This window comes from Patella vulgata, chromosome 9 (assembly GCF_932274485.2).
Source record: "Patella vulgata chromosome 9, xgPatVulg1.2, whole genome shotgun sequence".
NCBI lineage: Eukaryota > Metazoa > Mollusca > Gastropoda > Patellidae > Patella > Patella vulgata.
In genome coordinates, this window is record NC_065887.2 from 10645288 (window position 1) to 10661450 (window position 16163).

The 16163-nt window shown below is 35.5% G+C and overlaps 1 protein-coding gene across 1 annotated transcript in view; it reads left to right on the forward strand.

Moving 5' to 3' along the window:
• Positions 1 to 411: 411 nt before the first annotated feature.
• Positions 412 to 16163, forward strand: part of LOC126832645 (anion exchange protein 2) — a 96189-nt gene continuing 80437 nt past the window's right edge. Inside the window, exons 1-2 of the mRNA XM_056103252.1 lie at positions 412 to 485; positions 10267 to 10519. The gene's annotated coding sequence lies outside the window, so the exon portion shown is untranslated. The remainder of the gene's footprint in view (positions 486 to 10266; positions 10520 to 16163) is intronic.

The window sequence follows — 16163 nt, forward strand, 5'->3', positions numbered from 1 at the left end:
TGAATAAGTTGTTTGAAAATAAATTTGTCATAGGTTATTAAAAAAGATCACCGTGGCCATCCTCTTTGTAAGATTTTCGGATAAACGTATGACACGTCGTCAATTACCGGTATTTATCAAAGAATGCGGATCTCAATCACGAAAAGGTGGGACTCGGGATCCCCTTTTATGGAGTCTCGGGTACCTGCATAAAATGACGTCATACCTGATTGCGTCATTTTCATGCTTTAATACTAGTCTTATTAACAATATATTTCGAATTCTAATAATAGAATATCTGTAAAGGTTGGTAAAAATAAATTATGTTTTAGAGCTAAAGAAGGCAAAATCTAATCTGGCGTGTTCGGCGTGCACGGTAGAATATCGACGGAACCGCCGGTATTGAAACAAGGGCAGTTAACTCCTAATATAAACACAGGAAAATCCCGCCTCCAGCAATGTCGGGTTGTTGATGATAGATGCACATAAATAACAGTGAAACTCAGGTAAGACTAGTGTATAAATACCTGATTGACGTTTTCCACGCGACAGTCTTACTTATTTACAGTTAGTTGTTTAGTTATCTTATCTTACCGATTACTGAGAGCAAAGAGTCAACTGTTTCAAACATGATACGCGTGCAAAAACTCCAAGTCGATTTCTTTGGCTTGAATTCATGCCGTGGCTGGAATATTGCAGAGTCCTCGTGGATTTTTACAGAATTCCGCCTGGGAATTGTAAATATCGATATCGAGAACCAACACATGAAATATGTAATAAGCTAGGTCCTTGTTTGTTGTTTATGTACAATATTTCAATATAATACTACGATTAAAATGGGAATGGATATTCAATTGCAGCTGGTTTGTACAGCCTATCAGCAAGCTGCATTTCGTCAAACACATAAAATAAAACTAGGCTTAGATTCACTAGACTGTGAATTATTTATCAAGCCACATTATTAAATGATTGTCATATTTGGGAGTTTCTTTGTTGTCTCTATATGATAATTGATATTGGCAATTAAGTTTAGAATTGGCCCACTGCAGGCTAAGCCTGTACAATCAATATATCACTCACACAGACTGTTAATTAATGTAGACCTTTACATGTCTTGTATGTGCTGTCACATGTCCGATCATAGGGAAATAATAATGCCATTTTGTTGAAGATTTAAGATAGGCAACTAGTTCTATGGTTTCAATGGTTTAAAATTCATTGTTAATCACAATCTAAACAATTTAAGTATCGTACTATACTAATGTCTAAAAGAAAGTATACACACTAAAAATATGACTAAGTTCTATTTAGATTAAAAACATTTGATAAAACATTATTGTCTCTTGCGTCAAAACTCAACATTTCTAAGCAAAATAAAAATGCGAAACAAATTGACATTGTACCCAAATGCCGCATATGATGGAAAACGACCTTGGTTGATGCAGCATGAAATGCACTTTCTTTTGGACATTAGTATAGAACACTAATCATTGTCCAATTACCAATTATGACAATTTAGAAATTTTTAACACCTGCACAAAAGTATGACAATCTTAATCTAGATTCTTTCTAGAATATAAAATATTCTGCTCTATTTTTTTCTGGTGCAATTAGTGCCTACTTGGGGGTGGGGATGACATAGGTAATTTAAAGCTACCCTGATTTTAATTTTACAAAACAAAACGGTTGACATTGCATTTGCATCACTTTTAGCTGCCACCAAAACAAAACAACAAAAACAAATATTTTGAACATGATAGTTTGGCCTCAAAACGTGATCTATTTACCAAACAACTAGGCTTTCGACAAACATTTTTACTGTTATTTAAACAACATGACATAAAATCTATAACTGATGCAAGATATCCATGTAAAATGATATTATTATTGTATTTATTTTATCTATCTGTACTATATATATAGAGAATCTCCTACCAGTCTTTTTTGATATCAAATAAGACGAGTAGGAGATTTTATTTATCACCCAATCCCTTTTTACATGCACAAATAGATAAATATAATTCTTTGCTGTAGATTTCACTTTTACTGAACATTAAGGCGTAGTGATACATCATTTTTTGACAGCAGTTCAACCATTGCAAAGTCCTTTATATTGACCCAGTGTTTCCATCAAGGTCAATTGAATAACAATAGTTCATTTTTAATAAAACAAAAGGTACTTTTAATAAGAAATGAACTGTTCTTTGAAAATAAAAAAAAGTAGTTCCTTTCCAACTGACCAATCAAATTCATGTAAAGCGATATCTCCTAAGGAGATATCGCAGTAGATTATGAAACATACAGGGTTCCCGCGGTCCTTGAAAATCCTTGAATATCCTTAAATTTAAAATTTCATTTTCAAGGTCTTGAATATCCTTGAATTTCGCGGAAATAGGAAAATATCCTTGAATTTCAGTTTAGATCCTTAATTTTGTTGCAAATGTCTTCAATTCCTTTCAAATATGAGATTATAACGATAGTTGGTAATGTTTTGGTTATTTTTAAGATGAAAAATTGTAACTTTAGGCTAAAAAATGTCCTTGAAAATCCTTGAATTTGACGTATATTTATCCTTGAATATCCTTGAAAAAATGTTTGACAAAGCCGCGGGAACCCTGAACATATCACACAAGCGATATCTACTGTAGAATGTATTATTGGGTGATAAATGCTTGATATCAACTTGTAAAAACTTGTTGAAACCGTGTAGTGTTACAAACCAGAGAAATGGGGTGTATCGTCCACTTAACACAAACTAGGTCATTTCGGGACTAACAGTAATATATATAGTTTAATATTATTTCAAAAATTCACTTGTTCGTAGGGTCGTCTTTACTAGTGGGATGAAAACTTACAAGCCGAAGGACCCGGGGAAAACCTATGAAGTTGGACAGGTGACCCAACTCTGTCGTATAAAAACTGGGAATAGAAAGAGAGAGAGAGAAATGGGGTTCAATGTCCACTCGGCACAAACTAGGTCGTTTCAGGACCAACACATAGTTCAATTTTATTTATTTCAATAATTCGCTTGTGCATAGGGATCTTTATTCTTTAGCAGTGGGAGGAAACCGGAGGACTCGGATAAAACCCACGAGGTTGGACAGGCGACCCTACTCCTTGTCACATATAACCAGGGAATTGAAACCACGCCATTTGACTCAGTGACAGACCGTATGATACAGTACAGCGCGCACGTGCTAACCATTCAGCCAACCCACCCCACCTGGGAATCAAAACCACAGCACTTGACTCAATGGCAGATCTTATGATTTAAAGTGCTCAAGTTAGACCATAAGATTCACCCCCTCCCTTAATAGATCTGTCTTGCTATTATACATGCATTACTAAACATGTGTTTTTTTTTAATCTGTTAGACTATCACTCGTTGATTTCTAAAATGTCAAAATCAGGCTAAATAATCAAAATGACATGAAGTCAACTGAGGAGTTTTTCCCGTATTAGTTTATGTACCGGGTACATGTATGTCTAGTGATAGATTTATATGTAGCAGTTAATAATTGACTGTAACAGGTAATAATTGGGTTTATCAGGTAATAATTGGCTTTACCAGGTAATAAGAGTTCAATCATATGGCTTCTGTATCTGAAGGGCTGCCTGAATGAAAGCTCAAATGACCAGAGATCTACAGCAAGGCCTCAATGTTTAAACTGGATCAATGTATCAACTGATAAGGTTATTAAAGTAGATTGTGAAACACCCTACAATCTTTCTAAAATTCATATTTGCTGTTTAAATTAGTGAAATGAAGAAGGCTAGTAAATTGAAGTGATTATTGCCCTTGATCACTTCATAAAATCTTGTGAATACCGTACTCAAACAATAAAAGTTATCAATCAATCTCTTTGAAATCAATATACACTGGTACTCCAAATTTATAAAATTCTGTTTCGTGAATAGGATTGCCCCTTTTTCTGATAGAGTTAAAGCTATTGCCCATGATTATGTCATAATATGAAGATTTTGCTTTTTATGTACCTTAAGATTCACAATGAAAAAACAGGGACTTCTCTTTCGACTAAACTGCCTTGAGTGTAATGTTCTGTTGGCTGACAACCTACCTTTGAAAAATGGAATGTACATCGATTCAATATAGAAATAAAAACATAATTTCTGCCAAAAATGATCTGAATGGTTTAGGGTTATTTATTGAAATAAAGGTCAACTGGCAAAACTTAGAAGTACACTACAGTACTGCAAATACATGTAAGAGAGAGAGAGAGAGAGAGAGAGAAATGAGAGAAACAAGGTTTAAGGTCAAACCCGACATAAACTAGGTCATTTTGGGACTAACATACGATTCAATTTTATTTCAATAATTTGATTGCGCTTAGGGTCTTTAGCAGTAGGAAGAAACCAGAGGACCTGAAGAAAACATATGATGTTGGACAGATGCGACAGACGTGACCCTACCACTGAGATCGAAACAAGGCCACTTGATTCTATGACAGACCTGATAACCTATGGCGCACGTGTTCGACCAATATACCACCCAAGCCCCTTTACAAATAACTGACCTGATGTTTATATAATGTTTAATGAAATATTTGATTAACCTAATTATAGAAAATGCTGTGACATGCCATTATATTAGGCCTTGGTGAGAATATCTAAATATAGAACACCAAGTCCAGGATCTAATTACATTTAATGTGTTTATTATGGGTAGTCTTTATCTTAGATTAAAGGGACAGCAGACCAGAAAAAAAACCAAATAAAAGTTTAGACCATTCAAAAAATACCTATAAAGAGGCATTATTCAAGAGCTACATGTAAAATCTCTCTATTGGAGTATTGCAGTTCTTTTTTTTTTTGCCTTAAATGTTACATACATGTAGATTATTAATGAGATATTTATTAACTTATCATAATCAACATTTGATGCCATTGGATACGCGAGATTTTCAACAGATTTAAATACAACTGACAGTTGATAATTTAATTTAAAAATGGATAATCAAGACTTTGTTTATTGTCTTAATATCTGTAGCAATGACAATCAAAACTACACTATTCTTCTAATGGCGATAACTCGACTCAGAATGAAGTAATTTGACTGAAATTTTCAACATATTCCCTTTTCATTATCTATTTTTTAAATCTTACATAATACCCCTTTAATAAACCTCGATTATTAAAATCCTTCCATCCCAATGTAAGTGTTGACCATTTGAAGTTTACACTATATTTTGTAAATTTCACAGCACCATCTTGCATGAAAATTCTTAAAAGATATCAGGTAGAGATCTGTTGTCCACAGGAGAGGACCTGTTAAAATTGTACCAGCAGGAGAAGTGGAAGATGAAACACGCATTCTTCTCCATTTCTTTGGCAAGCATTATTATTATTATAATTTGAGGTCAAGAGATCATTTATATTAACTTACACGTACACGTACATTTTAGTTTTAATCTTTTAATTTATTATCTCAACTCTTTAGCACTTAGGGTGTCACGGTGACTCAGTGAATAAAAAATACGGCTCGCTAACCAGGAAGTCCCATGTTTGATCCGTAAGTTCAGCAGGATTTTCTAGTGTGGTTCCTCCTTGTCAATTATGCAGGACTGAGGGCCTGGCAAGGGACAGTGTATAGTCCTTCGGATGGAACAAAAAATGAGTTCCTGTGTTACCTGTGTACACATTGGCGTGCATGTTTAAGATCCCAGGGCAGTACCAATTCTTTAACAGAATAGGCCTTAGCGCACAAAATTTCCCTCATGGGACACTGTCGGAGCAGAACAGGAGGATGTTAAACCCCATTTCATTTCATTTTATTTAGCACTTAGACTATATAAAAAGACTACTTATTAAATTATATGCAGAACTTTGTGTTCATAATGATTAATAAGATCATTGACACATGGTACATATATTTGAGAAGTTTGCTTGTACAACATTCATATAGAAGTAATTAGTCTAGAGTGAACACTGGTACAGATTCCTGAATTGCTGTATAAAAAGAAAAGGTGTATCAATATTTATTTAGTTTTTGTGTGATCATGAAGGATGTACCATATTGTACTTGTCTATTAAGGAATTCAAACATTTATTTAAAAAAAAAAACAAAACTGCACTTAAATGCAAATGATACCGGATTTACTTGGAATTGTTTTCCAAGTTACATGTACATGTGTGTTCATTTTTTATTTATCTGTAGGCCAACCAGCATGCAGGTTATAACAAGGGTGAATTCCCTTAGATTCATAAATGCGCTCAATTACAAATGAAACCGGATTTATTCTGAATAATTTAATAGCATGTTATGTATAATATAGGGCAAAACTCGGTGCTTGAGCAAAGCTCTTTTCCAGTAACACAGGAGCATAACTGAAACGTCACTCACAGACTTTTGGCAATGCACATGTCAACTTACCAAATCTTGCTTAAGTCTCGGGTCTCATAGAACTATTTCTATAACGCTTCTAATCAGTGACGTCACATATTTTTGTCGTCAATGAAAATTCAATCCCCGCATTGACTGAGAAAGTTCATCAGGAATTTTTGACATGGTTTCCCTTTGTCAGTGGTGCAGGACGAAGGGTCTGACAAAGGATGGGATGAAAAACTGAGGTTCTGTGTACACATTGGCGTGCACGTAAAAGATCCCTTGGCAGTTGGAATTTGACATAAGAGTTAGTAAGAGTAGGCCATAATGCCGCTGCTCAGGCAAAATTTCCTTCATAACATACTGTACGGCGTATGCCTGTCTTCATTAGCCCAGTCAGAGCAGAACAGTAGGACGTTAAACCCTATCTCTCTCTTACATAGAGGATATTTGTCATTTTGTCGTGAATAACATATTTTATTTCATCGAGAAGCAAGAAAACTTATATTTTCACGAATGCGTAGCATGAGTGAAAATATAAACGTTTTCTTGCTTAGAGTAGAGATGAAATAAAATATATTATTCACGACAAAACGACAAATGTTCTATTTATTTTATGATTTTACAATCATTTTAGGTAAAAACAACATGCACTACTGCTAGCCAGTGGAATAACACTTTTATTTCACTGATAAAACGCGGTATTCCACTACTGATCATAAAATAATTAATGTTACATGGCCTATGTATGGTAATATTGCTTACCTATGTACCTGTTCATTGTGATAAAGAGTTATTACATGATTTACATGTAAGAGCTTAAGGTGTAAAATATTCACATAGATATTTCTATTAATATATATTCTCTCACTGGAGAAGAAATTATTTAAGTACAAGTGATTTATGATTGTTTAAAAGAGAAAGATTAAGGTAATAATGTTCTCAAGTACATAAAATGTCTTTAATTTGTCAGATAAAAAGTCAGTATTTTGATTTATATGAGGACAAACTTACTTTTTGGGTGTGATTGTTTGTTGATGCTGTAAGGTTGAACACATAATGTCTTTTAAAGTAGATATTTGAATGTCTCTTTGCACAAGTGTATTATTGTTCATAGACATAAAAAATTGTTGATAATCTTAAAAAAAGTCTTTAAAAAATCAAATCACAGAACTCATTTTCTTGAACTAGTCACAAGTGTTTTAATGACTGAATTTTGATTTATTACCAATGTACGGTGTATACATGTATGTACTGATAGAGAATCTCCTACCAGTCTATTTTGATATCAAAAAATATCAACACAAGTCGATAAAGTGTTGATATGGCTTGATAAGTACTGACTACAGGAATTTCACCACCTTTGAATTGATATAATTTTAATCCTATGTCACAATATTATGGTATTTCAACATACATGTAATATGCATGTAGCTACATGTACCTACGTGTACCATGTGTTTGACAGAGGATCTGGCACAGAACTATGTCTAGTTGTTTGGATAGGACCAAAAATAACGGTCCCATGTGCACATTGGCTTGCACGTAAAAGAACCCTCAAAAGGTCGAATTCAAAATAAGAGTAGGCCATAGTGCCGCTGTCCGGGCATAATTTCCTTCATAGCACACAGTATGCCGTTTGCCTGTCTTCCTTGGGCCCAGTAGTCCCGAAATGATCTAGTTTGTGTTGAGTGGATGTTAAACCCCATTCTTCTCTCTCTCTCTCCTTGGCCCAGTCAGGGGAGAAATGTATGACGTTGCATTCCATTTCATTTCATTTCATTTATACATGTATCTCCATGTACTGTAACTGTGTTTGTACATGTATAGTCTTTTTACATGCTATATATATATATACTGTTGTATGTACACATAGTACATGTAGGTGATTTTGATACTAGCTGTTATACCTTTATATTTAATTGTTGACATACAGGTGTCTATAACAATAGGGGAAAAACAGATCAATGGAAGACAAACAGAATCCCCGAGGTTAAGCAGACAACCCTACTACTCACTTTTACTTATATAGGAATGGAATTGAAACCACAACAAGTTGAATTTAGATGACAGAACATTTTATCTAAATCACATACATAAGATGTAGCCGTCCAATCAACCCCCGCAAGTTTAAAACATAGAACCTAACTATGCATATGTTTCTCTTTTATTTGAAGAGAACATTTGTACCAGCCATGTAGGCTAGTGGGTGACCTACTCCCTTATCAAGTGGTACTCTGTCCGGTTCCTTTTCTATCCCTTTGTTTGTCAGGTTATTGCCCATTTTGAATTAAAATACTTGTATTATAAAGATGTTCCTTTGAGAGTAATGCATGTACGCTTAGTGAATGTTTCTGAAAATTATGTTATTCTAATGAACTGAAAAAGTAAAATCATACACCAGCTTGTAGTTGAAGGGTATTGTAATTTATTAACTCCATGTGCAGTTAGTTACAGTTAGCTTGTAGTTGAAGGGTATTGTAATTTGTTAACTCCATGTGCAGTTAGTTACCAGTACATGTATACTGTAATTGAACAGTGTGGCTGTTCTACAATAGGCTAAATAGTATACCTGAGTGCTGCAACTCTAATCATTACTATCCTAATTATCAACAGAATATATGCTGTTGTTAGTCAGGTGCTCTGTTTAGACAATGCATGTATCTACTGTAATTTTACCTGAGTTAAGTCTGCTAAATATATTCATTGATTATTTAACATTTAATTAAGACAACAAAACCAAAATGTCAAGGTTACATGTACATCCCGGGTTGGATTTATTTGGAAGAAAAAGAGCCCCTTAAAAGGAGAGAGAGACAAATGAAGTGTAATGTCCACTCAACACAAATTAGGTCATTTCGGGACTAACACAAGGTTCAATTTTATTTCAATAATTCACTTAGCAGTGGGAGGAAACCGGGGGACCCGGAGAAAACCCACAACCCTACTCCTTGTCACGACCCTAATCGAACCACACCAGTTGATTTAATAACAGACCTTATGATACAGTGCGTATATGATAATCATTCGGTCATCCAAACCCCCCCCCCCGCCCCATAAAGGGATTGTACCCAACACTTATACATGGCACTGGTTTGTTTATGTCCACTTCAGGGGGGTTGTTGGGTGGTCGAATGGTTAACTCGTGTGCATTGCATCATAAGGTCTGTCATTGAGTCAAGTGGCGATTCCCCGGTTGTATGTGACAAGGGGTAGGGTCACCTGTCCAACCTCGTAGGTTTTCTCTGGGTCCCCCGGTTTCCTCCCACCGCTAAATGAAATAAATGAAATAAAATTAAACCGTATGTTATTCCCAAAATGATGTAGTTTGTGTCGAGTGGACGTTAAACCCCATTGCTCTATCTCCTATGTCCGCTTCAAAGGATGCGTAGTGATTTTGTATAAAGAACAGAATTCAACTATATTGGACTGATATTCCTTTTAAGAAATTCATCTTAAACAATATTTTCTGGTATTCAAATCCCTCAAATGATGAATAATGGCTTTAATATTTCTGTACAACATGAAAATGAAATGAAATGGGGGTTTAACGTCCTACTGTTTTGCTCTGACTGGCCTAATGAAGATGGGTATATGCCATACAGCGTGCTACGACCTACTCTATATCGAATTCCGACTACCAAGGGATCTTTTATGTGCATGTCAGTTTGTACACAGGTCCTCATTTTTTTTGTCCCATCTGAAAGACTAGACAGCTGTCCTTGTCAGACACTCCGCCCTGCACCACTGACAAGGAGAAACCGCGCCAGAAAATCACAATGAACTTTCTCGGCCAACACTGGGATCAAACCTGCGACCTCTGGGCTAGCAAGCCAATGTCTTACTCACTAAGCCACTGTGGCTCCCAATATTACTGTACCCGACCACATCTTAACAATGTTATAGAAGAATATGTCTTTAGTATTTATGTAATTATTTTGAAGGTAAAAGCTAGAGAAGTGGATTACCATTCTAGTATAAAGAGTGTAGAGTAGAGTGAACAAGAGGAGTTAGAGAAATAGACGACCAATCTAGCATAAAGGGTGTGTAGAGTGAACAAGGGGAGTGAAGTTTGATGTTTCCAGATCAGCTGTCACTTCAACAACGAAACACCGCAATCAGCATAATTATTATCACATCAATGAGAAAATACAGCATAAAACAACCGTAGATACAACATATTATTACACAATTCAAGTGAGTACAATTTGTTGATCATTATTTTCAGAGATTTTGGTTGTACCATAGGTGAAAGGACTCTACAAGGTTCCTACTGTTGTACGATGTGTTATGATAGGAATGTCCCTATTGAGTCCACCATCTGATACGTTTGGATACGATCAACGCAACTGCTACGACAGACCTCAATATTGGATAAGACTTGATATGATGACCACAATTACTCCGTAATTAAAACCAGGATTTCAATTTTAGCGTGAATCGTGATAGTGGGAACCGTGTATTACCTAACCAAGTCAAATCTTTTTATACCTGATGAATATTCATGAGACCATGATAACCCTGTCTACTTCCAAGACGATGTGAAAGAAAATGGACGCCACACAAATTGATTGGGCTCTGTTATAGATGAGAAATGTTCCAGGACTTGATTAAGGTACACTTCATATGTGAATGGTATTATTGAATTCAGTATGGAGTTGGTCATATGAATTATCAAGACAATAACTCTAGTCATGTCGACCGTAAATTATTTGCTTGTAGACAGTCTGGATTGTTTACACATTGTAGATCAAAATACCACAATTTTACAACAATGGACCAAATATATGAGTTGATTTTAAGTTTAATTATTTGTTTTTCCTACACAGAAAATGTGCCATGTTCACACAGGCTGTGCACAAATTTATTTGAAGTATTTTATGTGAAATATTTATTGCTATCCATTCTAGAGATAAAATGCTGATTCATGAATGAAGTGATTAATCATAATGGAAATTCTCAAAATAAATGGCTATTCAATGATTTTATTCTAAATCAAACCCTGGTCCCGGTTGTACAAAGCGATCTCAGACTTAAATAAAGAATTTACTCATCTTTCAATCACAACTATTTATGAGAAATATCTTTGATCCAGAAACAGAAAACTTTCCACATAGTTTCTTGTTGATGTATTTGATACATTAAAACAACAAAAGTTTTATAAAGAGCTATAATTTAGTTAAAATAAGGTAAACAGATTTGAGGAAATTCTTAACTTAAGCCTGAGAATGTTTTGTGAAACCAGAGCCTGTGTGGTGGTGCATATTATACTCTAGATACATTTGTACTTTCTTTGATTTAGGCTGACCTTAAAAATATCTTTGTTTCACCAAACCCGACCCACAATCGAGGAGAAGGGTCGGTAGGTCGTTTTTTTCAGATTTTTTTTTAAAGTCAGAGAAATCAATACAGAAAACTTATTAGCTGTATACTACAGATTCATTAATTTTGTTTAATGAAAGTTTTTATTAAACTTAAGAGCTAATTTGACAGCTTAATAATTTTCCGGGTGGAAACATTCGTCTTCTTTATTGGCAAACAAATCAATGACATCAGGATTTTTCGTGATGTCCGACTCGCACACGATTTGCCACGAACTTGAAGTGTGAAACTCCTTCAACACGTTTTTAACGATAGTGCGGGTTGTGCCTTCATTTTTCTCGAAAACGGATATTGAAAATATCGTCGTCATGTTTAAAACTACGCACCACAGATATAGAGGCAGAATCATTTCGTGGGAATGGACGTGTATTCGTCTGCAACCATTTTGTTGAGAAGCGACACCTATGACGCTTTCGTCTTGATCAACCAGTTTCAATAATGAATCAAACCATAGCCATAGTAAAGGGAAATAACTCTCATGATATATTTCAGGTTGACACACAAAATAAAATAAAAAGATCGTGGAAAAGTGCAATAAAATAATTTAAGTCGGGGGTGGTTTTAGTTAGTCGGTCGCGTTAGGCGAAACAAAGATATTTTTAAGGTCAGCCTTATTCACTTACAAATATTATCTGAGAGAGAGAGATCATTTTCAGGAGTTCAATTTTATTTCAATAATCCTCTTGCCTGTAGGGGTTTTTTAAGAAGAAACCGAAGGAGCAGAAGAAAGCCCACGAGGTTGGACAGTATGACCCTACTCCTTTACACTTACAAGCAGGGAATTGTAACCACTCCACTTGACTCAATGACAGACCTTGTGATTTCACCAGCAAGCATTAAACCACTAGACCACCCAACCCCCAATTTAGTGAGAGAGAGAGGGGGGAGAGAGAAGGAGGGAGGGTTTAATGTCCACTCGACACAAACTAGGTCATTTCAGGATTAACACATGGTTCAATTTTATTTCAATAATTCGCTTGCGCGTAGGGGTCTTTACTAGTGGGAGGAAACCGGGCTGGGAATAGAGAGAGAGAGAAATGGGGTTTTACGTCCACTCGACACAAACTAGGTCATTTGGGGACTAACACATGGCAACCCTACTCCTTGTCATGTTTAGATGGTTGAATGCTTTAAAGGGTGTGCTTTAGATCATCAGGTGTGTCATTGAATCAACTGACATGGTTTTGATTCCCAGATTGTATGTGACAAGGAGTTGGGTCCCCCGGCTTCCCCCCACTGCTGAAGAACCCTACTCACAAGTGATTTCTTGAAATAAATTTGAACCATATGTTAGTCCCAAAATGACATGGGTTTTGCCGATTGGACATTAAACCTATCTCCCTCTCTCTTTCGTGTTGGTATAAATCTTGACATGGCTGGATATTGCATGCTAAAATCATATTGCACAATATACTGTAGTCAAATTTTGACACTCGATTTCAAAGTCCTCAGAAGGACCCACAGTGATGGTCAGGGCAAGCCCTTTAACACAGCAGTGGATCCTGAATTTTAAAAAACAAACAAACACTGCATGCTACATACCTACATATATAAATAAAATGAATTTAGAACAGTTCTTAAAAAAAGGGGAATTTAAAAAGGAACATATACCAGTGTGTCTGTCGACTCAGTTACTGCTTAACTAGGGCATTTTTTCTACAAAAAAAAGTTACTGTACCTATTGTGATAAATTTGAAGAATAATTTATTTGTGCTGTAAAAGTTAAATTTTTCTATGAATGCTATTTAAATGATTATTATTATGTTAATTTGGGTGGGGCATGGACATAAACACAGAAATAAACTAGAAAATTAGTTGTTACATATTTTTATTTTATATGAAATTTCTGCACCAGGTGGAGGTTAAACACCTCTCTCTCTCTCTCTCTCTTGCACACATTTAGTTAATTGGGGGAGGCTGTTTGCCTGGCATCGTTGTTTTGACATTTTTTTGTTTACATCATTTGTGTATGTATATACTGTGAGGATATACTGTACATCGATTTATCATTTCTCTGACTTCATATAGAACAATACGAATCAATTTAATAATAGTATCATGTGTAGTATAGTCAACTATGTTGACATATATTTCTTATTATGAAACTGTTTTCTGATACTTGCCTTTTTGCCAAAAAAAACCCCTGGCAATTGGCAGGAAAAGACATAAATTATACGGAGTTTATCAATTTCTCCAGATGGCAACCACCTAAACAGATCTATTAGGATTTACGTCTTTGTTTTATCTACATGTATGATAGTGGTTTCACAGTTTATTGACCTGTGAACTGTGGTACATCACTTCAGTATGTATTATATTGACAGGTGGACACAGATGTCCAGGTACAAATGCAAAAGTTTATTTTTTTGTTAAGTACCGTATATACAGTATGTATACAACATATTCAGTACTTAGTGTATAGGCTGCTTTAAAAGATTCTAGTTTTATTGTGAATCCAACCTTTTTGACTCTTAAGATGTTAATTTTATATCATACTAGCAGGATACCCGGCTTCGTTCGGGGATCATAACTCCAAAACCGGAAGTGGTAGACTAACGCCACCTGGCCTATGTTACTCCCCGGCCCGAGCTACCCCTATACCCCAAATTTCAGACTCGGGGCAGAACTAGTGTAGCCGCCAACCCCGAACAGACCGGCTTCGCTTGGGGGTCATAACTCCGAAACCAGAAGTGGTAGACTAACGTCACCGGGCCTATGTTACTCCCCGGTCCGAGCTACCCCTATACCCCAAATTTCAGACTCGGGGCAGACCTAGTGTAGCCGCCAACCCCGAACACACAGACAGACAGACAGATAAACAGACAAACAGACAGACAAACGACAATCACAAATATTAGTATAGATAGATGTTCTAAGTTAGATCCAATGATTGTGTGTAATTAATAGTAAAATCAACTTTCTAATCTTGTATGTAAGAGTAACCTCACCTGTCTTACCAGTTGTGTAACTGTCTAATCTTGTGTGTAATTAATAATAAGATCACCAGTCTAATCTCAAATGTAACTGTCTAACCTTGTGTGTAATTAATAATCACTGATCTAATATTGCGGTGTGTAATTAATAATAAGATTGTCAGTCTTATCTTTTGTGTAATAAATAATAAGTCCACCAGTCTAATCTTGTGTGTAATTAATAATAAGATCACCAATCTAATTGTGTGTAATTAATAATAGGATCACTGTTCTAATCGTGCATGTAATTAAATAAGATCACCGATCTAATAGTATGTGTAATTAAATAAGATCATCATTAAATCTGGTGGCCATAGCTTGTTCCAACTCTCATCTGTTACTAAGAAAATGACCTAATTATGCCCCCCCCCCACACACACACACACCGCTTACACTTGCTCAATGTAGATAAGAAACTAAGAATTGTCTGTGGAACAGTTCAGTATTAGTACAATATTTGTACATGTTTCTGTAATAAAACTTTTGCTCTATATATCTCCAACCACACCAATTGAATTTTAGCTTCTTCAGGAACACCTGTACAAAAATATCTTCCTCTTTCTTCAAGAAAAAGACACTGAAAAAAGTACCTGGTTAACTTAACAGTTCCAAAGCTTTAAGTTTTAGTTCCAAATTTTGATATTTTTGTCCCCCGCCTTTCGAAGAAAGCAGGGGACTATTAAAATGGGTTCGTCCGTCTGTCTGTCTGTCCGTCTGTCTGTCCGTCACACTTTTTGGGACTCAATAACTCTCTTCCTAATTGAGCTAGAATGTTCAAACTTGGTGTATGTGTTTATTAGGTCAATGCCTTGTTTATTTTGATTCTATCTGATAGAGAGTGATGAAACTTAATGTATACTTAATAATCAGTTTGATTGCTGGATACTTTTGAAAAAGATAAACATGCAATTAATTAATATATGTCATCTATTTATTTCGGGATTTCAGCGGGGGACATCAGCCTCACTGTTGGCTTGTAAACTAAAAATCGTTCATGTAATTGAAGCAACTAGATATTTACCAAGACCCAGAAGAACAGAAAATCAAAGTGTGGCCTCCGATTTCAATAATATAATGGATTATTTCCCATACAGATGTTATCTAATATAAATCAAAAAGTCATTATTTATTTTGGTTATTCCCACATATTTGTCTGAGATTTATTGTCTTGGCTACAGTAAAGAGATAGACATATTATTAGAGTGTATACAGTGCTTATTATATTTTCGTTTATTTTTTTTTTTTTTTAAGTTCTTGATATGTCACAGCACACTTGATATATCACACCACATTAATGACTGTACCTTTTGTGCAATCATACGATTTACTGTCACTATTTGGTTGTACGTGACAAGGAGTAGGGTTGCCTGTCCAACCTCGTGGGTTTTCTCTGGGTCCTCCGGTTTCCTCCCACTGCTAAAGACCCCTACGCGTAAGCAAATTATTGAAATAAAATTAAACCATATGTTAGTCCCGAAATGACCTGG